The 24,603-nt window shown below is 46.2% G+C and overlaps 1 long non-coding RNA gene across 3 annotated transcripts in view; it reads right to left on the reverse strand.

Moving 5' to 3' along the window:
* Nucleotides 1-625: 625 nt before the first annotated feature.
* Nucleotides 626-24,603, reverse strand: part of LOC111772459 (uncharacterized) — a 34,261-nt gene continuing 10,283 nt past the window's right edge. The window contains exons 1-3 of one of the 3 annotated variants that reach the window (XR_011436563.1): nt 2,826-2,959; nt 1,687-1,943; nt 644-1,045 (exon numbers count right to left, since the gene is read on the reverse strand). This is a non-coding gene — a long non-coding RNA (uncharacterized lncRNA). Of the gene's footprint in view, nt 1,046-1,686; nt 1,944-2,825; nt 2,960-24,603 lie in introns of those variants that run through there. The other 2 variants (XR_011436562.1, XR_011436564.1) reach the window with 2 other exon arrangements.

Consider the following 24,603-nt stretch of genomic DNA (forward strand, 5'->3'; position numbering starts at 1 on the left):
TTTAGAAGTCTGTGAACCTGTCTGTCCTAAGGTCTTGATGTTTGGGGGGCATTGCAATAGGCCTGTGAGAGCTAAGGGCTTTGTGTCAGGACAAAAAGGGGGGAATTTGTTGAGGACGTTTGCATACGTCCTTGGAAAAGGCAGCTTAGGCAAAAGATGAGAGAGGAGGCATGCCAAGTGGTCAGCCGAAATTGGGGCAGAGCTGGGAACAGTGGCTTCAAGTTCAGACGTATTTGGGAGAAAGTGCAAATGCAGAGTACTTACAGATTATGGGCTCTAGGTCGCATGACCATATTGCCGTCTAAAGCACTGGGGCTGCTGGCATACAGCTAACCGCCTGGCGTGGCTGTGGTGTAGGTTCTGTTTCTAGGGGAAGCAGATAAAAGGTGACAGGGTAGCTCTGGGGAGGTAGGAGGGCGTCTAGAGGGTCTTGGAAACCTATTTAGATTAATTAAAGTTGAATTCCATTCCTCACTTCGACTAACCTTGTTTCGGGTGCTCAGAAGGTACAGATAGCTCTTGCCCGATGGCGTAGAGCTCATAGCACTGTTGCCGAGTAATGAGCACAGCGTATGAGGCAACATGCTTATTTTAAAGCGAGAGAGAAAATCCTATGGTTACTGTCTGGCCCTTGAAGAAGTTTAGTGTTTTATTAGCATTTTATTTTTCTACAATGATTTGATCCAAGTCTATCGAATTGTGTTAATACACAGTTGGGATTCGGAGGCCCCCTTGTGGGCATTCTTGTTCACTGCTCATCCCAGTCAGGATTTAAGCCAAGATGCAGAACCGGCAGGAGGAGATACGTATGTTAAGAGGTTTAGGGAAAAGGAATTGGCTTCTGTGGTTGGGCATGGCTGAGCAAATCCAAAACCCGTCGGGCAGCCAGTCATAAGGGAAGATGCCCAGAACGGACCTCCACGGGTGCAGGCGAAGCACATCGAGCCCCACTTTGAAGACGTTCCAGCTGATTGAATCAGGCCCACCCAGGTCATCCAGGAAAATTCCTTACTTAAAGTCAGCTGATGAATGCCTTTAATTATGTCTGCAAGATAATATCACAATAAGACCTAGATTACTATTTGATTGAACAACAGGACTCTAGACACGTCACAACACCATCCCAGTCCACCCCTTTTCAACTCTGCACCCTTACACAGCTGAAACCATCACAGCTCATCTCCAAATAATGACAATGGCGAAGTCTACTGCATGTAGCATGGTGCAGCTCTCGTGCGCAGCTACAACCACTAACCTGTTCCAGGTTGTAATGACGGTTATATCTGAAAATTCATGCTGGAGGGAAGTGAGGCATCAATCTGTGCCTGACAGTCTTACTAGAGGGTTTATGTTTATCCCAACTTTGAAGCAGGAAGTTAGTATTTTTAAATTTTGTTTAATGTCAACATTTCCTGGCACTTCGATTTTAAAACAGTGAGTGGCAGATAAAGGCATTTATCAGTCTTCAGTTAAAGGGCAAGTGAAGGTGGGAGCCCTTTCAGATGCTCCACCCTGAAGAAGGCTGCGAGCTGGGCCTTGACACACCGGCCCTGGGCACACCTGGACACCGGGTGAGGACAGCTGACAACTTCTGACCCAGCAGAGACAAACTACATTCCTGACATTGGCTGGCAGAAGTAAGCCAGGAGGAATTGCAGACCAGGGGACCTTTACCTGGGGTCTTACCTGAAGCAGGATGGGCACCATTAATTCCAAGTTTCCAGAAAGCCATTCCTGGGCTTTGAGATGGCCTGGGATGTTCGACATGTCTTACGGGAACTTCAAGTGTTTCTAAAGTAAACTTGGTCAGCACGTGTCCCTTGTCTCAGGACTTGCTTGATGTTTCCTATCTTTTTTTAAATTTTAACTTCATAGTACACACGCTTTCCCACAAAACATGTATTTTTCATCTGTGGTTGTCTTCAACCTCCAAATTCCTGCATCTGTGACATTAGAACAAAAATCAGTTGAAAGTTTGAAGCCATGTGGTTCTCAAATGTGGCCACGTGTTATGACCACCTGGGAAGCGCTTAAAGCTCCAGTTGGCCAGACCAAGTAAACCAGAATCTCGTAATTGTTAGAGGTCCCCGGCTGACCGCACTGCAGCTGAGCTTGAGAACCACTGGGTACAGCGAATGGATTGCAGGCTTGGTGATGAGCAGCCAGGGCTGGAGTGCCGGGCTTTCCAGGAGACAATGGGAAGCAGCCAGCTTTCCCCTGAAAAACCCCAGCCCTGGTACTTTTTAACGAATGCAGCTGAGGCCAGAAGGTGGCAGCTGGATGCTCTCAACAGGGTCCACAGAGCTGCCGTGTTGCGGGGAGGAGGCTGTGACAGGAGCCTGCTTCTTGGTTATGAAGTCCATGCTGGGACCTCTAGATGCAGCCAAATCAGCTTTCCTCCCAGCAGCAGGGATCCCACCCCTGATCCCCCCACAGCAGCCACAAGCACAGGCAGGCGGGGCAGTGGCCGAGAGCCCGGATGGAGCCAGACGACGTGGGTTTGGATTCTGGCTTGTTTCCCCACATGTAAAATGGGGCTAATACAATAGGGCTACCTCATGGTTGTTACACAGGGAGGACGGTGAACAATCACATCCACTTAGGCTCCCACTCAGAGCAAAATGAGTTAAACAGCGAGACACTGACAGGCTTACCTAAGAAGAGGTACAGGGCACAGGGAAAGGGAAGGAGGGTCTTCAGAGCATATAAAGCACCTGTGGTCTTGATTTGACAGAAAAGGGAACAAGTTGGAAAGGGAAAGCTCACAGCAACCCAGGGAGAAGCATCAAGACCCACTGAACGAACGTGCAGTGTAACCAGCTTACCAAGGTCTGATTTACATTCAGTAACAGGCCCCTCTTTTAAGTGTACAGTTTCGTGTGTTTTCACAAATACACCTGGAAACCAGAACCACAATCACAACATAGACCATCTCCAGCACCCCAAAAGTTCCTTGAGCCCCTTCCCAGCCAATCCCCACGCCCACCCCGGCCCCAGGCAACCTGCAGTGTTTTTTAAAAATTCTAATTAGTTGTCAAAGTCTAAAAAGTAGATTTCGTGTACAAATTCCAATTTCTGAGTTCTAACGGATTGGAAAATTGGCCACACTGTGCCTGCATTCCTGGAAGGCAACAGTTGGCCGTTCACTTCTCATGGCAGCTGCAGTCCCACCTGCCTGCTCCCCTATTCCCAGCCCTGCCCAGCCCTCCCCAGCTTTTGAATCTGCAACCCCTGATCCATAGTCTTGTCTATCTCCCCAATTTCTTCCTTTTCTGTAAAAATCCCCCATCCACACAGGTTCTATGAGTTCAGATCTGCCAGGGCTTCTCTGCCACTGACAACTGATCTCCTGGTGCCTTCAGGTAGCAAAGACTCCCCAGACACAACCTTGAACCCTCCAGCTCATCTGGACCCAGAAATGGCTCAGGCAGACACCACCTTCCAACTCTGCTCGTCAGCTCTAATGGGAGGCCAGCCTGGCCAGTGGCGTCTCCTCTGCTTCCTGCTCGTCTTGCTGCAAAGCGTGAGGCCTTGGTAATCAGGGCTGCTGTCCACTGGGACCAGGAATGATAGCAGACTCATTTGCATATGTGACCTAAGACAGTAATTAAACCCGGGCGCCCCAGGGGCGAGAAGTAAGCACATTAATTCAGGAGCAATTAAAACCCTCCAATGGCACCGTCACACGGCCACCACTTCCGAGGCTAGCTCTAACTGACGACAGTCACTTTCAGGCTCCCTCTTTGGCCACCAGTCTGCGGCCATGACGGCACATTTTTGAGGGAGGCATGCTCAAGCCTAAGAGGGGGCAGCTGCCCCAGACTCTCAATCCTTCCCTAGGGCCCCTGATGCTACTGGAGAAGTCACCGTGCAAGACAATGTCCTGGTTGGTTTTAGTTGTGGTAAAATATGCATGGCAAATTTTAACCATTTTCAAGAGCACAATTCAGTGGCATTAAGTACATTCAAAATGTTGTGCAACCATCACCATTATCTATTTCCAGAACTTTTTCATGATCCCAAACAAAAACTCTGTACCCATTAGGCAATAACTCCCCATTTCTGTGTCCCCCGAGCCCCTGGTAACCTTTATTCCATTTTCTGTCTCTACGAATTTGCCTATTCTAGATATTTTATAAAGATACTAGTACAATATTTGTCCTTTTATATCTGGTTTATACACGTTGTAGCATGTGTCAATACTTCATTCCTTTTTCATGGCTGAATATTATTCCATTTTGTGTGTATAGCACAATTGTTTATCCATTCATCTCTTGGTGGCCACTTGGGTTGTTTTTATCTTTCGGCTAGTGTGAATAATGCTGCTATGAACATAGATGTACAAGTATCTGTTTGAGTCTCTGTTTTCAATTCTTTTGGGTAAATACTTAGTGGAATTGCTGGGGTATATGGTGATTCTATGTTTAACTTTTTGAGGAACTAACTGTTTTCCACGGCAGCTGCACCATTTCACATTCCCAACAGCAGTTTTCAGACATTCCAACTTCTCCACATTCTTATCAACACTCGTTATTTTCCTTTTTTGTTGTTGTTGTGGCCATCCCAGTAGGTGTGAAGTGCTATCTCATTGTGGTTTTGATTTGCATTTCCTTAATGACCAATAATGTTGAACATCTGTTTCTGTACTCATTGGCCATTTCTATATTTTCTTTCTTTGGTAAAATGTCTTTTCAAGTCTTTTGGCCGTTTTTTAATTGAGTTGGTGTCATATTGCTGAGTTCCAGAGTTCTTTATATTTCCTGGATACTGTTATCAGATATATGATTTGCAAATATTTTCTCCTATTCTGTAGTTTATTTTTTCACTTTCTTGATAGTATCTTTTGATGCACAAAAGTTTTTACTTTTGATGAAGTCCAATTTATGTTTTTTCTTTTGTTCCTTATGCCTTTGGTGGTGTATTTAAGAAACCATTGCCAAATCCAAGGTTATGAAGATTTGCCCTTATACTTTCTCCTAAGAGTTTTATAGTTTTAACTCCTCTATTTAGGCCTCTGATCCATTTTCAGTTAATTTTGATATATGGTGTAAGGTAAGGGTCCAACTTCATTCTGTTGTCCCAGTGCTATTTGTTGAAGAGACTGTCTTTTCCCTATCGAATAGTCTTGGCAGCCTTGTCAAAAATCAACTGACCACATATACACATGAGGGTTTATTTCTGGGCTCTATTCTATCCCATGGATCTCCATGTCTGTCCTCATGCCGGTACCACACTCTTTCGATTACTATAAATTTGTAGAACCTGAGCTAATCTTTCACATACAGCACTTCATTTACTCCTCACCAAACACTGTGAAGCAGGCCTTAGAGCACTCAGACTGTGTAAAGTCAGGCCTAAAGACGTTAGCTGACTTACCCTAGGTCACAAAGCTGGGGGGTGGATTGTCCTTTGCAAGGTGACACTACACGTGCTCCCAAGCTGACTGACATATGAAGGGTATGAATTCTGGTATCTTTACCTCAGAAACAACCTCCAAAGTCAGGTGACGTCTTGCCAGGCCTCCAGCAATCGGAATCCCAAAGCCAGGAGTCTCCAGGAGGAAGAAAGTGATCCTGAACAACTCTGATCCAATTGAGGTCAAGGGGGTCCTTCCCCCAAAAGGCCACAGACACCCCCTCCCAGAGACGGGTGCTCACAATCTCCCTTTCCCCAAAGGGCTGAAGCTACTCCCTTCACATTCCAGCTAAACTTGACCTTAAAAGAAGGAGACCCTGGGCCTGTTGGGGTTTGCCTGTCTCTGAGCACAGCGCTGGGCCGGCTGGTCTTGCAAGGAAGTTTCCCTCTGACCTGCTCTGCAGTCTGGGTGTGTCTGCTTGTTCCCAAGTTCCCTGACTATGAGGATGCTGGGGCTTTGATGATTTGAGAAACACTTTTAAAGCAAGGGGGTGCTGCTGTCTTCCCAAAATGCACTTATGCACACATACACCCCAGCCCCAGCCCTACCCGAGCCGACACTCTATCCCCCTACCCTGCTCTATTTTTCTTCAAAGCACTTAACATCACCTGAGATGTCACACATCTGCTTTCCAGTCTTCTTTCATTAGAATCTAAGGCCCACGAGACTTTATTTTGCAGGGACTTAATTGTACTCACTGCCACGTAACCTATGGCAAGAACTGTGCCTGACGCGTAGCAGGTGCCCCAGGAATGAATAAGCATGTGGACAAGCCCCACGGTCCGCACTGGGTACCACGAATAAGGCACGCAGCAACCTTTGCCCAAAGGACTTTTGAGCTCTGAAGTTTTGGTGCTCAAGATAAAAGGACAGGGAGCGTTTAAAAAAAATTGCAGAGATCTAAAAAAAAAAAATTAGTGGCTGAAGTCCAAGAGCATGATCTCAGAAACCAAGGACTGAAGGAGAGGGAAAAGCTGGAGAACGGGTCAACCAGGCCTCAGACATTCTCAAAACCGGGGATCGTGAGGAGGGTGGTGCCTTGCACCTGAGAGGCCCTGACTTAGCTTGTGGATCCCAAAATCTGTGGCTTCCCTGAGCTGTGAGGCAAGAAGTGTCAGCATGGGGTTGCTGGGACCTCAGGGGGCAGTGATGACCCTGAGGAGGGCTGAGCCTCCCCAGACCTAGAGCGTCTGCTTAGAAAACAAGGGCCAGCCCAGGGAGGGGCCATTGGCACTTCTGCATCCTGCTTGTCCTTTCCTGCCTGCCAGTAACAAGAGGCATAGCCAGGCTCTACATCAAAGGGTGTGAGCCCAGGGCTGGGGCAAGGACGTGGAAAGGGGGCACCCTTTGTCTACCTACTCCAAGTGCCTCGTCACTCCCTCTGGTGCCTTTTTCTTAATTGATAGGAAATTCACATAACACCAAATTCACCATTTTGATCAGTTTAAAATGTACAATTCAGGTTACATTCAAAAGGTTGTGCAACCACCACCACTACCTAATCCCAGAGCATTTTCATCACCCCAGAAAGAAAATCTGTATCCCCTTTCCCTCCCCCAGCTCCTGGCAAGCGCTCATCTACTCTTCCTCTCTATGGATTTACCTGTTCTGGACATTTCATATCAATGGAATCAGAGAATATGTGATCCTTTGTGTCTGGCTTCTTTCATTCAGCACGCATAATGTTTCCAAGGTTTGTCCATATTGTGGTGTGTATTGGAATTTCATTCCTTTTTATGGCTGAATAATATTCCATTGTGTGGCTATGCCATCATTGCCTAATCTGAGGTCTCAAAGGTTTATATGTGTGTTTCTTTCTATGAGTTTAATAGTTTTAATTCTTACATTTAGGTCTTTGATCCATTTGAGTTATTTTTTTTTCCCTGAGGAAGATTCACCCTGAGCTAACATCTCTTGCCAATCTGCCTCTTTTTTTTTTTTTCAATGTGACCTGCTGCCACAACACGGCTGCTAATAGACAAGCGGTGTGGTTCCAAATTTTAACAGGCTGTTGGGGCTGGCCCCATTTGAGTTAATTTTTGTGCAAGGTGTTGCATATAGATATTTATCCATTCATCGATGGATGGACATTTGAGCTGTTTCCACTTTTTGGCTATTATGAATAATGCTGCTATGAACATTTGTGTACATGTTTTTGTGTGGACATATGTTTTCACTTCTCTTGGGTATATACCTAGTTGTGGAATTGCTGCGTCATATGGTAACTCTATGTTTAACTTTTTGAGAAACTGCCAAAGTGTTTTCCACAGTGGTCACACCATTTTACATTCCCACCACTGTTGGGTCATGGGGCTAGAAGGGACCCCAAGGTCCCCCAGCATTCTGCTGGTGCAGCTTCAGCCCCCGCTGGCATGAGAGCAAGGTTCCCCCATCCCTCATTCTAGGGCAAAAGTCAGGGCCAGGGGGAGTCAAGAGAGGCCCAGAGGGCACAAAACATAGGCGTTAGTTCTGGCTCTGGTCTGGGCTCTCACCCTGGCCGCTCCTTAACGGAGCAGTGGGTAAACTGGTGGCTTGGGTCTGGCTCATCGGGGAGGTGGGCCGGTGGCCTAGTGCTTCCCTCTGCCTCCAGAGGGCGCTGCGGGGCTGCCCTGAGCTCCTGGGCGGGGGGTTCTGCAGGGCTGGCTGGCGCTGGGCCCTTCAGTCCAGGCCCAGCTGCCTGGCTCAGGTTTGCTCTTAGAGCTGACTGTACCCTGAGGCTCACGGGGACTCGGGCCAGGGCGAAGCCAGCCCAGAGCTCTGGGCAAAGCTGGCTGAGATGCATGGAGCTGTCACTGGATAAGGAAAGTTCCTGGACAGCGTGGCCTTGTCGACACCTACTCTCTCCCTTGTCACCGTAGATGCTGTGGCGAGGTTCAGAGGAACTGGCCACCGTGGAGGCGGCCGCAGTGCCATGGGGACATGGGACACGGTCAGAATGAGCTCTTCTCGTCTCACTTTGACTTCTGAACCTTTTAGGGAGTGCTGCCCTGAGCTGAGAAGTTCCCACAGGGGCTCCTCACCCCTGAGGGACAGCACCTGTTTGTAGGACCGCTCTGGGGCAGGCTTTCTGGCCTTGTAGTCCAGCTCTGCCCTGGTCTCTGTTCTTCTCTGCTTCCATCCAGGGAGAGTCAGCAACTCCACAGACGGGGGCACTGGCTGCCTGGTCTGGGGAAGGACGCAAGAAGGGGTAGGGCAGGGACCAGATGGCTGGCTCTCTCCTCCTAGGCATCCTGTTGACACCGTTCGTTGCCCTGCTTTTATGGAATGTTGGGCCTCATCTTATCCATCAACATCAAATCCAGGCAGCCTCCAGAGAAAAGGCTACTTGAAGTTTTTGGCAGGAAGAGCCTGGGTGTTGAAAGACCCTTGTCTGTCTCTGGCCAGCACCTCCATAAGCCCACTGCAGAAAGAGGAATCCCAGAGCGGAACCAGAGACGCTGGCTAAAAATCAAAGGCCTGATGGACCCTTCATTGACCGGGGCAGGCTGCATACTTGGGGCCTCTCCGTGTGTGCTGTGGCCCCCTCCTCCCAAAAGAAGGCCACTCACTCAGCTTACTCCCCCCACAAACAGAAGAGTCACATCACCTCAATTCGAGTGACCCTCCCCTCCTCCGCCTCCTTCCCTAGACACAGTGAGGAAACATCTGGGGAACAACAAGAATGACAAAAGTTAGCCTGGTACACAGTTTATAAAGTTTCACATGTGGATCTCTAACCACAGCTCCTGCCTCCTTCCAGATGGTAGATGGAAGATTGCATTTCGCTTGTCTCTAATTCTTCCTTTCCAGAGGGGTGGGGAGCCAACAGGGTGACTGGAGAGGAGACAGAAGGAAACACACAGAGAGCGACCTGGGTCCTGCTGTGGCTCCCACATTCCCTGGAGCAAATTTGATCCAAAGGAGAAAAGAACAGCAAGGCAGCACCGCTGGTTCACCCGCTCCCCTTCCTCCTTCGTTACTGAGCACTGACCCTGGGCCATGATTTGTCAGGGACCAGATTTTAAAGGTGAACACAGCTTTACAAGGCAGAGACAAGCTGAGGCTAATTCCTGGTGGAGTGGACACCCCCCGGAGGATTGGGATGGTGACCTGGGGGCATAATGCGCCTGGCCAATGGCAGCATGGAGTTCGGAGAGAGCCTGGATTTGGGATCTACTTGGTTCTAGACCTTTCATTTGCAAGTAGTAGTGACCGATTCAAAGGTGTTTAAGCCAAAAAAGACATTTTTGGGCATGTGGCTTCAGGCATGGCTGGATCCAGAGGCTGAAACAATGTCACTTGGACTCAGGATCTCTCCATCTCTTGTCTCTACCGTCCTCCATGTTGGTTTTACCCCAGGCAGGCTCTCCAGGCTCAGCGGCCCCCAATACCTCTTTATGTCCATCACAGTAGCCCTAGCTTCTTTCTCCCAATTGTTCCAGCCAAAATCTTAAGCCTGACTCTCACTAGCTCAGACTGGGTCACAAACCCATCCTCGAACCAATCATTGTGGTCTAGAGAGATGAAATCACTGATTGGTTAGGCCTGGACCACATGCTCACCCCCAGATTCTGGGGACGGGTTAGCCTCACTCAATATGGACTGAAATTGGGAAAGGGGCATTTCCCAAAGGAAGAACGGGATGCTGCAACTAGAAAAAGGGTGAACGATGATAGACAGGCAAAAGCATCCACACCCACTCTCTCAGAGCTGTGACTCCTGCTACCTCCTGGCTGTGTGACTTTGGCCCAGACACTTACCTTCTCTGAGCCTCGGCTAGAAACACGACTTGTTTCAGTCTTAATGGTCTCTTATAAGGAAGAGGATTGAGGTGACTTGGGGTTCCTATTGTATTTGAAACTTTCATTAGAATAGATCTTAAGGTGATTTATGAAGAATTTAGTTGCTTTGGCCCTTATAAGCAAAGGGCACAGGCAAGAGCAGGCAGTCATGTCAAGGTCCTGGCCTGTCTGAATTTGTGTTGGAGGCATGAGTTCTCCCTCCAGGGCCCCAGAGCAGTTAGGGCTGAGTGTGGGAGGCAGTCTGGCACCTCCATCTGGTCCTCTGCTCTTGCTGTGAAGGCCTGAGTGAAGGGGTCCTGACATGTTTCGCAGCATCTGGACAAGGTAGCATGTTGATTTCAGGGAATCACTCGCAGTGGGGGGCCCAAGCACAGCTCTGCGAGGCAGCCACTTTCCCTTGGAGCTCTGAATGCACTCCTGGATGCCAGCCTGTGTGTAGCTGACAGCTGACCTATTTATGGGTGACATTCCTCCATCACAACCCTGCCGGTGACCCGGCTGGTTTTGTCAGGGTCCAGTGGAGGTGGGGGGATGACCCACTGCTCCTTCTGTTTCCCAGGGACTCTAAACTGGTTTGCTCCGAGCTATGAAAAAAGCCCCAGTCCTTCCAACTACTCCTCTCAACCTCTCCCTTTTCTTCCTGGCAACACTTGCAGGAGAGTTTCCTTGCTCCTATGCCTATTACGGTTTCCTACAGAGCCTTACACGAAAAGCATACTCAAAGTGACCCTTCTGTCACAGTCATAAGCCACCATGCTATGAGTGAAAATGGAAGACAAAATGCACAGTAATATGAACCATTTTTCAGTATGAACAAACTGACCACTCTTCTGTTTCTAGTCACTGAAAGGGTCCTCACTCTGCTGAGCTCTCTGTCTGCTCCTGGATTATGCCCCCCACAAGGACTCAGCCCTCTGTCCCTCTGACTGTTGGTCTTTGGGACCGTCTTCACGGCTTTCCATCTGTTGCCTCCCACCAACCCTCTGTCACTGAGTCATCAGCCCACAGTTGGGCAGGGGGGTGTGCAAGGCAGCGGCCCCACCCCTGAAACGCCAACTTGTGAATGTCAGAGCCGGGATCGTAATGTTCTGGGCTCATTCTAGCAGCAAGTATGACACATCTGTTTATATCTTTGCAGGGCAAAAAGCCCATCCACTATATTACCTGTTCCTGCTCATCCCGCTGGTATCACTGCTTCCTACCATTTTTGTTTCTTTATCACAGAGGATTGGGTGAAGGAGTTGAATGCGGAAAAAAGGAACGAGGGAGGAGGTAACTAGTTACGAATGGGTTAAGGTTTGTGTTCTCTCTAGCACTGCCCTCAGGTGAACTCGACTGGTCCGCTAGTTAATGAAGCAAGATGATATCTTGAAATGTCTTGAACTATTAATATTTGTGCTTTTCTTTTTCCCACTTCCTTGGTAACTCCTCCCTTAGGAAGAGGCAGCTACCTTGCTTGAGAGGTACACTAAGACTGGAAAGGTCAAGGAACAAGCAGTATCCCCTTTTGGGGGACTCCACAGGGAAAGCCTTGGGAAGCAGCAGAGAGATGTCATGCAGAAACAACTGGGAAGAGAATGGAGAAAAAAGGATCACCCCTTACCCCTGCCTGCACTATGGGAGAGTCCCTGGGCTGGGGCAGCGAGGAAGGATGGGGCTGGCATAACCTGAGAAGAGGTGGTGGGGCAGAGGCGCAGAGGGGGTAGCCCTGGGAGTCCTCTCTGCAAGCACCGCCCCCCCCAGGTGACAGTGTGAAGCGTCTGATATGGGGGGGATGGTAATTGTTTCCTAGGGTGGCCATAACAAATGATCACAAACTGGGTGGATCAAAACAACAAAAATTTATCCTCTCCTAGTCTGGAGGCCAGAAGTCTGAGATCCAGATACTGGCAGGGCCATGCTCTCTCTGAAGGCTCGGGGAGGATCCTTCCTTGCCTCTTCTAGTTTCTGGTGCTTGCTGGCATTCCTAGGTCTTCGTAGGCTTGTAGCCGCATCATCCCAATCTCTGCCTCTGTCATCATCACATGGCTTTCTCCTCTCTGTGGGTCCCTTCTGTGTCTCCGAATTTCCCTCTCCTTATAAGAACACCAGTCGTTGGATTTAAGGCCCACCCTAATCCAGGATGACCTCATCTTGATTACATCTGCAAAGACCCTATTTCCAAATAAAGTCACATTCACAGGTACTGGGGGCTAGGGCTTGGACATACATTCTAGGGGGACACAATTCAACCCACAACAGGGCCTTTCAGGCCAAAGATAACAAATGCCAATGCTGTGGGGTTGAATAACAACCAGGAGGCCTATGTGGCTGGAGCAAAATAGGCCAGGATGAGAGTGGCAGGGAAAGAGGTCAGAGAGAAAATGCAGGGCCAGATCGCGTAGGGCCTTGTCGGCCTCTGGGAAATCCTCCGGGTTTTCTCTGAATGAGTCGGAAGCCGGTGGAGGAGTTTGAGGGGAAGAAAGCAAAATCTGACTTAAGTTTTCAATCAACCACTGGTGGCTCTAGTGAGAACAGACTGTCAGAGGTGGGGAGACCAAGGAGGAAGCTAATACCACAATCCAGGCGAGAGATGCAGCGTTCTGGACCAGGCAGAAGCACTGGAGGTCGTTAGAAGTGCACAGAGGCTGGATCTATTTTGAAGGTAGGATTTTCCAGCAGGTTGGATGTGGGGTATATAAAAGAGGCGAATCCAGGACGATTCTGAGGTTTTTGGCTCAAATGGAGTTGCCATCAACTGAGATGAGGAGACTCTGAAGATGAGTGAGGGAGAGCACTTTGGTTCGGGCCTTGATAAGTTTAAGATGCCCACTAGACTTCCACGTAGGCGTGTAGACCTATAAGTCTGGTGTTTGAGGATGAGTCTGGGCTGGAGATATGCATCTGGGAGCTGTCAGGATATAGTTTCATTTAAAATTGTAAATATGGATGAGGCACCCAGGTTGTAAGTGCAGAAAGAGAAGAGAAGACAGCTGAGGTCTGGGCCCTGGGGCAGCCCAGCATTTGGAGATTGGAGGACTGAAAAGGTAAGCAGTCACCTAAATTTCCGCTAGGTTCAAATGTTTTTATTTTACTGTTTAAATAATTGAAATTTATGGTGAGAAATAAGATGCTACATTGATTTTCTCCCTCCTCCGAGAGAGTCACTGTAGATTACTACTGCATCTGGAAGGGCCCTTCCTGGTCTAATCTCCAGCTTAATAATTCTTGATTAACCATTCTCTCATGCATTCATGTCCTCCCTGGCAAGACTGCAATACTGGACCAAAGTGATTCAAGATGACCCATTCAGATCTGTTCTCAGAAATGCCACATAGCTTACTTGCCACCCTCAAGGGAATGCCATGCAGTTAGTGAAATGCAAAGCACCAGGGGTGCCCCCGAGGTACTTGCTGGATCCAAAGTGATGCTCTGCTCCCAGCAAAAAGTCTTGCACAGGAAGGGAATAAATATTTGTGTGATGGATCAATTATAGATAGCTCTGATGTTCTTATCTTTTGTGAATAAATGAAAAGGTTTGGATTTTGAGTTAAGATGTGAATAAAGGAATCACTTTGCTCTTTTTAATGAGCAAAAATCGACTGGTCTTCCTCCATAAGAGACAGGGTGAGAAAGGGGCTATGGGCCAGAATCTCACCGATCTGGCTAATGTATCCGCGGTGATTTCCTTAGTGCAGGAACAGTCTTGTAGACAGTAAACGCATTTTATTCTTGGGAATGATTTACTGCATTTATATGATCCCTTTAGAATTTATGTGCTTTTGATTGGTTGCATTAGAAACATAAAAATATTTTATTATGAAAAATATCTTTTACTATTTTTTCCATTTCTTCAGCTTTCCTTTTTTATATGAAGGCTTTTATTAATGTGCATTAATGATAAGAAGATACAACTTAGATTACTGATTTCTGAGATTAATAATGAAGGGAAAATGATTTTAAAAATCAGTTTGCCACATTATGAATATATGTTGCATTTATCTGACAAGGTGGTAATTATTTGAAATAAGGAAATGCTGAAGGGTATCCGGTTAGAGCAGCAAAGCATTTTTAATCTAAAGAGTCCATATCCTGAATCAGATCTTTGTCAACAAATAATGGCGACACAAAGATATTTGTGAGATTATTTGTAAATTAGCCAAGTTAAGAAGGAGCCAAATGATCCTATAAAGACTTTAACCTTTTAGATAAGCACTATTAAATAATGAACTGTAAAACAGAGATGACCATAATACATGGATGCATAATGATCATAATGTACAGTCTTAATAGTCTTGGCATCCATCAGAAAACCTATAACTTCTATGACATCGTGAAGAGACTGTTTTGGACTCAGACCAAAATAATTTCATTAAACTGTGATTTTTTTTTTTTTTAGATTTTTTTTTTTTCCTTTTTCTCCCCAAAGCCCCCAGGTACATAGTTGTATATTCTTTGTTGTGGGTCCTTCTAGTTGTGGCATGTGGGACGCTGCCTCAGCGTGGTTTGATGAGCAGTGCCATGTCCGCGCCCAGGATTTGAACCAACGAAACACTGGGTCGCCTGCCGTGGAGTGCACCAACTTAACCACTCGGCCACGGGGCCAGCCCCTAAACTGTGATATTTTACCAGATAAAAACCAAGAATGAACTACTTTCTATTGCTGCCAGGTATAGAGAGAAGATGTAAGCGGGGATCTGTGGCGGCAGGGGGGTGGTGTGAATAGATCCCACTCGGGGGAAAGAGCTTCAGGAGCCGGGAGCAGTTTCTGCATTTGTGAGTTGGAAGGTGAACCAATACGCTCCTTGGGAGATAAATGTCCCTTTCCAGAAATGGCCATGACATCTTTTTGTTGTACCACAAAATATACCAAAATAAGTGATGAGTTATTTCAAACATTTATTCAATTGAAGGTTTTTAAAAATTGTTTTTATGTTGCATATTTGGTGTTTAGATGAGAGATCAATCTGCTAATTTTCTCTGCTCAAAAGCCTCCGAAAATAATGTGATCTGGGGAAGTGCAGCTGATCAATGAAAATGAACATGCAAAGACAAACAGCTGAAGTGCTTGGTTATCGTGAAACGGAACTTTAGAGAGCTGGAGGAGCAAAGCCCAGATTCTCTTTCTCTCAAATGTATATGTATACTTTCGACTGCTTATTTCCAGTATGAAATATTTTACTTTAGTTACCTAGAGCTGAATTTAGTCCATCAAGATCCATCCAACATATGTTCAAATATTAAAATATTTAGCATTTTAAATGTCATTGGTACAGGGATTGTATTTATACGAACATTTGTTCATTCTGGGCCGAACTGAGAGAGGAAAAGGAGGACAAGGGCTCCGCCTCTTGGTGGCCGCTCCTGCCCCTGCAGCCCTGAATCACTGTGGTATTTGATGGTGATCACAGGCGGAGGTCGTCCTCCATATGACTTTTTAATGAATTGGCTGTTTCATGCACATCTGTTTTCACATCATGAGACAGTGGAGAGAAAAGTTCAAGGCTGAGGGAGGTCCCATCCACACGTCAGTGGAGAGCCATGCAGAAAGACTTGTCCCGTGCGCAGGAAAGGGAGAAGCAGCTTAATTTCAAAGTCCACACACGGTGGAGAGAGAAAGCCTTGAAGTTGCCACTCCTTGGAGGACCTCTCCCTCTCCCAGTGCCACGGACCCTCTTCGAAAACCTGATAAGCACTATGGATCCTCCCCTGAAAATTGTGTGTGTGTCAGGTGCTCACACACGTACATACACATATGCACACACACTCATATTTTCTTCCTATGACTTCGGGGGGTCTTGGGTGCCCTGGGAGTCCTTGCCATCAGAATCAGAACCCTTGCCTTAGATCATGTGGAGAAGAGCTGACTCTTGTCTCTTACAACGTGGACCACACTCTTCAAATCACTTTTTAAAATCGGGCTGGCCCCGTGGCCAAGTGGTTAAGTTCACGCACTCTGCTTTGGCAGCCCAGGGTTTCGCCAGTTCGAATCTTGGGCGTGGATGTGGCACCACACATCAAGCCACGCTGAGGCGGCATCCCACATGCCACAACTAGAAGGACCCACAACTAAAATATACAACTATGTACCAGGGAGCTTTGGGGAGAAAAAGGAAAAATAAAATCTTAAAAAATATAAAATAAATAAAAAATAAAATAAAATAAATGAGCGCTGTGCACAAGCCAATTTAAAGGACCTGTGCTTAGTGATGTAACAAAGTGTAGAGCAGTGTCTGGTTTAGACTAACTAGTGGGCTTCACATGAGTTGCTTGCCTTTTCCCCTCCCCTAAACATCTGTTCTGTGGCTCTGTGACTCTAGGAACCCCTTCAAGGGAGTCAGGCAGCTGAAACTCTAGTTAGGCCAAGACCTGGGAGGTCACTGCCATCCTTGGGCCTGTTTCCTCATCTGTCAAAATGAAGGGACTTGGAGGGTGCCAGCCCTGTGGCCTAGTGGTTAAGTTTGGCACGCTCTGCTTTAGCGGCCTGGGTTCAGTCCCCAGGTGCAGACCTACACCATTCATCAGTGGCCATGCTGTGGTGGCGATCCACATACAGAATAGAGGAATATTGGCAACACATCCTTGCTCAGGGCCAATCTTCCTCAGCAAAAAAAAAAAAAGAAGAAGAAGAAGAAGAAAAGAAAAGATATAGAAGAAGGGACTTGGAGTAGACAGCAGTTCTCAAAGCTAGGTCCAGGGAGCCTTTTTTGGGGGTCTACAAGGTCAAAACTACTCTCACAACAAACTAAGATGTTATTCGTCTTTTTCACTCTCATCCTGTTGAGAGTGTACACTGGAGTTTTCCAGAGGCCTCGTGACGTACGATGACATCATTGCTCTGACAGCTAATGGCACATGTGCTTGGACATTCTTGTGTTTCAAAGTCACCTAATGCAATAAACATCAGAAGGTAAAACCCACCTAAACACAAGCTCTTGGGGTCTTTCTGTCAGTTTCCTAAGGATGCTGTAACAAAGGACCACAAACTGAGCAGCTGAAAACAACAGAAATTCATTGTCTCACGGTTCTGGAGGCTCGAAGTCCAAGATCAAGGTGTTGGCAAGGCTGGTTCCATTAGAGGACTTGGAGAGAGAATCTGTCCCGTGCTGCTCTCCTAGCTCCTGCCGACGGCCAGCCATGCTTCGCGTTGGCATCTTCTTATGAGGATGTTGGTCATACTGGATTAGGTACCCACCTTATTCCAGTACGACCTCATCTTAACAACTAATTACCTCTGCAATGACCTTATTTCCAAACAAGGTCACATTACGAGGTAGTAGGGTTAGGACTTCAACAGATCTTTTTTGAGGGACGCAGTTCAACCCAAACAGTCACCAGTAACGTCTGAGATCCTGAGACCAAAGACTCTGACTAGGTGATTTTGAGGATGCTACCCTAATGAAACTTTAAAAGATTCTAAGATAAATTTTAATAGATTTGAAATACTTTGTATTTTTAACAAAGTTAAAATGTTAACTTTGTATTTTTCTCACCTTGCGTTTAAAGATATTCGTACGGTCACACCATCCTATGTGCCTACAACAGCACTAATGGCCTTGACTAAATGTGACAATTGCTATACCATTTCTTGTTTACTTCTGTGAATACCATTTCATTGATTTGTAGCTGTTTACATTTATCTCCAAAGGATCAAAATATCAGTTAAAAAAAGGTGATACACACTGAAGGTATTAGCTGTCAGCAGCCCATCCAGGGTGATTGGAAGCACTGATACCAAAACCTTTGCCTGGGGACTGAAGATGGGTGAAAATGTCTGCATACTGGATGGGGATACATTTCAAAGAGCTGTTTCCTAAACGGGATCTTAAATCCCAGTTTGAATGCAGCTTTGAGAATATGAGATCCTATGAAAAGCCAATGGAACCTTTGTTTACCGGGTAAAGGGCACTTGTCACTTCTCCAATGTTGCTGAGCTTACCTCCACTGCAGAAAAGGTCTTTGCAAATTGAGTGCCAAGACTGGTCTTCACAATTATGGAGGAGAAAGAGAAAGTGGCTTTTTGTAATATTACAGGGATTCTGTGGCTAGTATTTGTTTTCTTGAATATTTTTAAAAACTTTTCTTTAACAAGTTAAGTATAGAAGATAGACGAATAGATTTTGAAAGTGTTCTTTTTTTCATATTTGCTTCAAATATTTTTTAAAGAAATAAAATGTAGCAAATACAACCAAAAGATTATTTTCATGCCACATTCCTGCCACCCCGCTGAGGTAACCTATCCTGAAGTAGGTTTGACTCTTTCTAGAGAATTTTTTAATATTTTTGCCATCTATATATGTATTCATATAACATATAGGGCATTATTTAGTATGTTTTTATAATTCATATAAATGGTGTCATTGTATAAACGTCCTTTTGCAAATTGCCTTTTTCCTTCAACATTACCCTATCCTTAGATTTTGTTTTTCTCTTCATATCCTACATGTAAATTATTTTACCTTCACTTTTTATTCTTTCTTTAATGCTCTTGATTTCTTTGTAGATCTGAGTTTCTGACCAATATAATTTTGCTTCTCTCTGAAGTTTGTTTTGTTTTTTTTTCCTGAGGAAGATTGGCCCTGAGCTAACACCTGTGCCAGTCTTCCTCTGTTTTGCATGTGGGACGCTGCCACAGCGTGGCTTGATGAGCAGTGTGTAGGTCCTCACCTGGGATCCAAACCCGTGAGCACTGGGCTGTTGAAGCAGAGCGCATGAACTTAACCACTACACCATTGGGCCAGCCCCATTCTAAAACTTCTTTTAACATTTCTTGCAAGGCAGGGCTACTGGCAACAAATTTCCCTCAATTTTTGTTTGTCTGAGAAAGTTATTATTTCTCTTTGACTTTGAAGGATAATTTCCCTGGGTACAGAATTCTAGGTTGGTGGGTTTTTTTATTGCAACACTTCAAATATTAATTCCTTCCTCTTCCTGCCTGCAGGGTTTCTGAAGAGAAGTTCTTTGTAATTCTTTCCTTGCTCCTCTATAGGTAGGATGTTTTTTCCCTCTGGCTTCTTTCAGGAATTTTTTTGTCTTTGATTTTCTGCAGTTAGAACATGATATGCGTAGAAGTGGATGATTAGGTTTTAGTCCTTTAGTAAGCCTGTGCCCATGGGCCGTGCCTTCACCAGTGCCTCCCAGTTCCCTCCCCGCCTCAGGTGAGGCCGGAAGGCTAGAGGGGGCTGCCTGTGGGTGTTCCCCTACCTCTGGGGTGAGTTAGGCTCTGCTGAAATAGCTTTTTTTGAGAGCATATTTTTTTTGTTTTTTTTTAAGATCAGCACCTGAGCTAACATCTGTTGCCAATCTTCTTTTTTTTCTTCCTCTTCTCTCCAAAGCCCCCCAGTACATAGTTGTATATTCTAGTTGTTAGTGCCTCTGGTTGTGGTATATGGGATGATGCCCCAGCATGGCCTGACGACTGGGGCCATGTCCATGCCCAGGATCCGAACTGGCGAAACCCCAGACCGCCGAAACGGAGCATGTGAACTTAACCACTTGGCCACGGGGCTGGCCCCAAGAGCAGGGTGTTTTTTTGTTTGTTTGTTTGTTTGTTTGCTTGTTTTTGACGAAGATTAGCCCTGAGCTAACTGCTGCCAATCGTCCTCTTTTCACTGAGGAAGACTGGCGCTGAGCTAACATCCATGACCATCTTCCTCTACTTTATATGTGGGACGCCTACCACAGCATGGCTTGCCAAGCGGTGCCATGTCTGCACCAGGGATCCGAACCAGCAAACCCTGGGCCACCAAAGCGGAACGTGGGCACTTAACCTCTGCACCACTGGGCTGGCCCCAAGAGCAGGTATTTTTAAAAAGAACAGAATGCTCTGGGATTATCTCTGAGGGAAAATGGCTCCTTTTCCCCTCTCTCTGCTGGAAGCATGAGGGGATTTTTCTCTAGATCTTCACTATGAGAACCTGGTAGGGGCTCCTGGAGGTAAAACTCACCAAAAGTATGGGGTGGACCCCCGATGACTGAGCTCCCCTGGAGTTTTTAACTCTCAGACTTGTCCATACTGAGCCTCCAGCAGTCCATCAGTGACAGTGTAGGTTTTCCTACCCTGGACTGGTTCCCGGGGAGGGTTATACTCAGGGAAGTTGTGACTCTCTGTACCCACCTGTCTGCTTCTTCAAATTTTGGGTCAGCAGTTTGCCCTGTGACCTCAGTTCCCTGAGGGATCTAAGAACAGATGTTGATTTTTGGTTTGTTCAGCTATTTTCTTACAGCATGAATGAAAGTGACTTCCAAGCTTCTTACATGACAGACTGGAGACTGGACGTCAATACGCATAAATTAAATTCATTCATTTTAACTGCTGTATGGTATTCTGTTGTATATGATAATTATTTTTCAAGTGTCCTGCTGATGGAAATTCCAGTTGTTGCCAATTTCTTTTCAGCAATGCTGCTGTGAACATCTACGTCCATGCCTCCTTGGGCACATGTAGAAGAGTTTCTTCTAGGTAAATACTAGGAAGTAAAATTGCTTAACTGTAACAGCTCATGCTTATCTTTGATTTGGCTACCAAGTGCCAAATTCCTTTCCAAAGCGATGGTACTAATGTACACTCTCACTAGCAGTGCAGGAGAATTCCATTTCTCCAGATCCTCATCAGGGCTTGTTATTGTCAGACTTGTACATTTTACTATCTAATGGGTGTGAAACAATGTTTTGTGGGTTTAGTTTGTATTTTCCCAACTACTAGTGAGGTTCATTCATTCAACCAGCGCTTCCTGAGCCCCTACCTTGTGCCAGGTCCTAATCTTGGCTCACGGGGTACATCAGGGGACAAAACAGACGAAGCATCTGCCTTCCCTGGCTTCGTGAAGTTTTCCTGCAGGTGTGTGTGTGGAGAGTGGGATGGCACGAGAACTGGGAACAAAGAAGGAGCAGATGGAAATTTTAAATAAAGTGGTCAGGGTAGAAAGTGAGGGAATTAAACATGATCATATTTGAAAGGAAGAGCTGTGCAGGAAGAGGAGCAGGCTCTCAGGTGCAATTGTATCTGGGAGAGAGCAGGAGGTCAAAGAGGTATGGGCGGGGGCTGCTAATGCATAGTTCCATACGCCATTGTGAGGACTTGGTGCATCAGAAAGAAATGATTCTTATTTTAATGTCAAAATATTGGGGTTATTTGTTACCACAACATAGCCTGGGTCATCTTGACTGATACAGAGTCATGATCAGGTCTTGGGCTGAAGAGTGACATGATCTAATATATACTTGAAAAGAACTGCTGCCTGCTATGTCAAGAAGAGACCATCCAGTGGACAAGGGCAGGGGCTGGGAGGCCAGCAGTTAGGAGGTTGTTGCAATAATTCAGGCAAGAGATGACAGTGACTTGGACTAGGATGGTAGTGGTGGAGTTCCAGACATTGTCTGAAAGTAGGGCCAGCAGTATTTTTCTGATGGATTGGGTGTGGGTGTGAGAGACTTGAGGGTTTTCATCTGAGCCACTGGAAGAAGGATGGAGCTGCCGGTGACTGAGATGGAGAAGACCTCAGGTGGGGCAGTTAGTTTTGGACATGTTAAATTTGACACACCTATTAGACATCCAAGTGGAGATGTTGAGTTGGCTGTGGCTAAATAAGTCTGGGGTTCAGGACAGAGGTCTGGGTTGGAGAACTACATTTGCGAATCATCAGCAATTGGACAGTCTTTAAAGCCATGATAGTGAATGAAATCAACATGGGACTGAGTATAGGCAGAGAAAAGATCAAGGACTGAACCTGGGGAGAACATTCAGAGTCTGGGGAGAAGGGAAAGAATCATTAAGAGACTGAGAAGGAGTCACCAGTGAGGTGAGAGGAAACCAAAAGGATTTAACATCCTGGCAGCAAAGTAGAAAGTCTGTCGGGGATGGGGCAGTGATCAGTTGTATCAAATGCTGCCAATAGATAAAGAAAGTGGAGGACTGAGAAGTGGCTCTTGTTATCAGCAACGTGAAGCTCATTGGTGACCTCAGTAGGAAAAGCTTTGGTGGAGAGGTTGAGGCAAAGTGACAATGGAGTAGTTTTAAAAGAGAATGGGAGGAGCCAGCCCCATGGCCGAGTGGTTAAGTTTACGCGCTCCGCTTCGGTGGCCCAGGGTTTCGCCAGTTCGGATCCTGGGCACAGACGTGGCACCGCTCATTGGGCCATGCTGAGGTGGCGTCCCACATAGCACACCCAGAGGCTCTCACAACTAGAATACACAACTGTGTACTAGGGGGCTTTGGGGAGAAAAAGAAGAAGAAAAAAAAAGATTGGCAATGGTAGTTAGCTCAGGTGCCAATCTTTAAAAAAAAAAAAGAGAATGGGAAAAAAGGAATTGGAGACACAAGTACAGGCCATTCTTTGAAGATGTTTTGCTGCAAAAGGGAGCAAAGAAATAGAGAACTAGATAACACATAAAGCATAGTGAACAGAAGGCTTACAATGGAAGAAAAAAACATTTTATTTGTATTCCAGTGGGAATGACCCAGCAGACAGCAAAAAATTGATGTGGCAGGGCCAGCCCTGGTGGGCTAGTGGTTAAGTTCAGTGCACTCTGCTTCAGTAGCCTGGGTTTGGTTCCTGGGCAAAGACTTACACCACACACCTGTCAGCAGCCATGCTGTGGTGGCAGCTCACATACAAAAAGAGGAAGATTGGCAACAGATGTTAGCTCAGGGCAAATCTTCCTCAGCAAAAAGAGGAAGATTCGGGGCCAGCCTCATGGTGTAGTGGTTAAGTCCAGCGTGCTCCGCTTTGGTGGCCCAGGTTTGCGGGTTCAGATCCCAAGCGTGGACCTACAACACAGGTCAAGCCAGCTGTGGTGGCAACCCACATACAAAATAGAGGAAGACTGGCACAGATGTTAGCTCAGAGCAAAGCTTCCTCACCAAAAAAAAAAGAGGAAGATATGCACCAGATGTTAGCTCAGGGCAAATCTTCCTCAGGAAAAAAAAAAAACATCGATATGGCAGAGAGAGAAGAGAATTACTGAGTGATATCCTTGAGGAATGAGAGGCGATGGGATCAAGTGTAAAGCAGAGGGCTAGGCTTTGATAAGACCACAGATGATTCATCTATAATAGCAGGCGGTGAAGCCAGAGTGTTGAGGTTTAGAGATGGATAGATAGATGTGGGGAGGGGGCAGTCTGCAGAGTTTCTCTGCTGATCATGTCAATATCCATGATGAACTCAGAAAGAAGGGAGGAGGTGTTGGAGGTTTGAGCAGAGAGGAGAGGATGTGAAATAACTGGCTGGAAAACTGGGAGAGAAATTAACCTGGGTAAGTATTGTTATGATTGCCGAGGGCAGTAGGACTCCGCTTGAGGTTTGTGGTCATGAATTTAAAATGAAACCAGGTGGTGTGATGCCAGCCTCATTTGGCTGGACAGGTGCATTGCCTAGTAGGCAGTAAGCAGGGTTGTGGTTTTGCCCAGGGACTATTAGGAAGTGAGAGGGTGAAAGTTGCTGACAGCGTATACAAGGGAGAGCGCACAGTGATTGACCACGGAATGTAAACAGAGATGGAGGGGGGAGGGCATCAAGTCACGGGGATATGGTATTAGGACAAATTCAGATTTTGTCTTAGGAAGACATATGGTCCAACCACATATTCTCAGAAAAAATTTAAAATTAAAACAATGCCTGTAGCTTTGCATACTTAGTATTTATTTGTCTATTTTAATCTGTATTAATATTAATTAATGTAGACACTATATGACAAAGCACTTATTCTACATGAGATAGAAATTGATTTGAAGTATTTTAATAACTTTAGGTAAAAGATATTTTTTGTTCTGCCATATTAATTCAAACAGTTTGAAATGTTGTTAAGGCAAAAGAAACGGGCAGGGGCCGGCTCCATGACCAGGTGGTTGGGTTCGCAGGCTTGGCTTCAGCGGCCTGGGGTTTCGTCGGTTCGGACCCCGGGCGAGGACATGGCACCACTCCTCAGGCCATGCTGAGGCGGCGTCCCACATAGCAGAACCAGAGGCACTCACAACTAGAATCTACAACTATGTGCTGGGGGGCTTTGGGGAGAAAAAGAGAAAAAAAGAAATGGGCAAGTGGAAATGCAAGTGAGCACAGTGTTTATGTATGTCATCTCTTTAGATCCTCAAAGGGGTGAGTCCCTCTGAATTTAAGGACCCAGATAATCCTTAAAGGTGAAAAGGCAGTAGGATCACTGCGTTAGATATTCCACTGGGATCAAAGTGTTATTGGAATTAGGATAATGGAGGGATGACAAACTAGCCTGAAGGAGTGCCTGGAGGACAGGATGCTTGACACTGAAATTAGGTAGGGGTGATAGATTTTGGAAATATAAGGTTTGGGGTAAAGGTAAAGACTAAGATCATTGGAGAAGAGAAGTTCAAGTTCAAGAAGCTAAGTTGTTGATATCACCTCACACTCATTAGGATGACTGCTATAAAAAAAAAACCAGGGCCCGCTGGGT

Source organism: Equus caballus, chromosome 2 (genome assembly GCF_041296265.1).
Source record: "Equus caballus isolate H_3958 breed thoroughbred chromosome 2, TB-T2T, whole genome shotgun sequence".
Taxonomy (NCBI): Eukaryota; Metazoa; Chordata; class Mammalia; order Perissodactyla; family Equidae; genus Equus; species Equus caballus.